The sequence below is a fragment of the Grampus griseus genome (genome assembly GCF_964374135.1).
Source record: "Grampus griseus genome assembly, chromosome: 5".
Taxonomy (NCBI): Eukaryota; Metazoa; Chordata; class Mammalia; order Artiodactyla; family Delphinidae; genus Grampus; species Grampus griseus.
This window is the reverse complement of record NC_138998.1, coordinates 69,743,028-69,746,101: the sequence shown is the minus strand read 5'-3', so window position 1 is coordinate 69,746,101 and position 3,074 is coordinate 69,743,028.

Below are 3,074 nucleotides of genomic sequence, written 5' to 3'. Positions count from 1 at the left end.
TCCCCCCCTTGCCTTCCTTCCTCCCTTCCTCTCTCTCTCTCTTTTTCAAAGAAGAGAAAGCAGTTATTTTTTTTAGTCACTAATCCTTAGAATATTTGTCCCCACTGGGACTTCATGAGCATCTATAGAATTTAGCTGAGGCGTTGCGAAGCTGAGTGCAAGCACCGCTTCTGTGCCCAGGAGCTGTCTCCCTCCCTGTCCCTCTAGTCAGGGTGCTTGTTGGGAGTACCGGTTGAGGGCAGCTCTGTGCCCTGGATTTAAGAAAAAAGTTTAATCTGGTTCACTCCTCTGTTTGTCACTGTAGTCTGTGGGGCCGGGGGATGCAGTTTTCAGCTCTAACATTCACAGGAAATAGTTTATGTATAATTTAGAAAACCAGTGACCTTAGTATCGTTGCTTCTTTCTCACCTTCTTTTTTTCCCTTCTTCTTTTTCTTTTCTCTCCTTTCTTCCCGTCATCCTGTCTCTTCCCTTCATCCTCCACTGTTGTCACTTTTCTCTCCCTCCTCCTCCTCTTTCTCATCTCCTACCCTAGAGCTGGCAGCAGCAGAAGGAGGGGGGAGGGGAGGGAGAGAGGAGGGGGGAGGGAAGAGGAAAGGAGAAGCAGCAACTGGTGAATGAACGAATACAAGAGTGTCATTGTGATGATCACAGCCCTGGTTAGGACACTGGAGTGAAGGTCTGGGATGGTGTGTTACACAATTTGAACTTTTGAAGCAATGGGTTCTGCCAGGGAACTTCCTCCCGACGCATTCTGTGTGATGTGGGAAGCAAAGTAAAGGTTACAGTACATTCTGAGAAGAGAGTGAATTTGATGGTCTCCATGCTGAATCGAAACTCTCTTCTCCCTCTTCCACCGCACAGTCTCAGAGATGGCTTTTTCTTCCTACACTGGATGGACCTCAGCTGCAGCTTGAGGGGTCTGAACATACCAGTAACAGCCAAAATGACACCCACTAGCTTCTACTCCAAACCAATTTCTTCTCCACTAACTTTTTAAAAGCACCACAATTTTGTAGACTGGGAGCCCTCCCACCTTCAGTGTGACTGCTCGACCATATTGCAGATGGAAGCAGAAGAAAAAACTCTGTAAGATATCTTGTCTTTATTGAAACTTTTCATATTTTATACCTCATGAATGCTTTGCATTAATTTTTATTTTAAAAATATGGAATAAAAATGGTATTTATCTTGATTACTGAATTTTTTTTGACTCTTCCTTCAATTTTGTGCACTGGTCTCAACTTCGCCTAAACCCCTCCCAACTCTCTGAGGCAATTTAGTTGGTGACCAAGTCCTAAATCCTGCTAATTCCACCTTACAACTTTTTCTGAGGGTCTCTCTGTCTCTGTCTCTCTGTCCCTCTCTCAATTCCGCTGCCACCACTCCATACGAAGTCACCACTGCTTGTCTCCAGGATACATCAACAGCCTCCTAACTTGTCTTCCTGCTTCATCCACCCCCGTTCCTTAACAATCTTTTTTCCCCAGTGACTCCAGGGTGACTTTCTAAAACACAAAGCCTCAACTTGACATTTTCCAGGGTCTCCCTACTGCCAACCAACTAGAACCCGTCCTTAGCTCGACATTGCAAGTCCTCCAGTGTTTGGCCCCAACCTTCCCTCTGTCTTTACTTTTACTAATGTATGAAACCATTGGTTCGCTTTTGCTTGGTTAGGGAGTATGGAAACTAGGTGTAGAGAAAGTATTGGGTTGGCCCAAAAGTTCGTTTGGCTTTTTCCATAACATCTTACAGAAAAACCTGAACGAACTTTTGGGCCAACCCAATATAACAATAGATCTCTTGAGAGAATAGGTATTTGTGAAAAAGTAGGTCAGTGATCAAGGAAGTTTGGAACTGGTTTCCTATTTCCCCTCCTTGGTGATTCAAAATAATTATTAGCATAATAAAACCTCTGAGTAGGTAAAGAAACTCTTACCATAATGCAACATTCTCCTAATATTTGTCCATTGAATCTCATCTTAAAATTCAGATTAACCTTTTAAGGGATATGTTTTGCAGAACAGTTTGAGAAGCGTCAGTCGAATAGTGAAAGCCTTTTGGACAATCAAGCTAAAAACCAAGGTTCTAGGGTTGCTACTGGTGTTCGTTCACTGATCCCCTTGTTCATGTTACACACGATGCACTCTGAGGAAACCAAATGAATATAACATTAAGTTTTTGTCCCCAGGAGTTCACTGGGAAAATTACAAACCTATATGGTAGGAGAAGTCATAGTGGTAGGGACAAAATAAAGAAATTGTGCTGGGGGACCTTTGAAGAAGAGAGATATTTGAACTGGGTCTTTATTTTGAACTTGTGGACATATTTTATTTCATTTTTAATATCTTTTGGCCATGCCACACAGCATGTGGGATCATAGTTCCCCGACCAGGGATCGAACCCACGCCCCCTGCAGTGGAAGCACTGAGTCTTAACCACTGGACCACCGGGGAAGTCCCCTTGAACTGGGTCTTGAAAGAGTAAGAGTTTACGGCTGGAGAAAGTGAAGAGATACTTTCCTAAGAGAGGGACAGTGTATGTAAAGGGGAACAAAAGGACATTGCATATCTCAGAAATGGTGAACGGGACTTCCCTGGTGGCGCAGTGGTTAAGAATCCGCCTGCCCATGCAGGGGACACAGGTTTGAGCCCTGGTCTGGGAAGATACCACATGCCGCGGAGCAACTAAGCCCATGAGCCACAACTACTGAGCCTGCGTGCCACAACTACTGAAGCCTGCGTGCCTAGAGCCCGTGCTCCACCACAAGAGAAGCCACCGCAATGAGAAGCCCATGCACTGCAGCGAAGAGTAGCCCCTGCTCACTGCAACTAGAGAAAGCCTGCACACAGCAGCGAAGACCCAACGCAGCCAAAAATAAATTAAAAAAAAAAAGAAATGGTGAACAGAGAACATGTGATGGCATGAGGTCAGTGGTGGAGAAGAGTTTCTGGAGAGGACAAGTCCCAACTTTCACAATCAAGAGGGCACTGTGTGATGGTTCCCCCTTGAGTTGTGCAGTGCACAATCTGCCTGCCTGAACGTGGAGGCCCTGGAGCAGATGTTAGAGAGTGA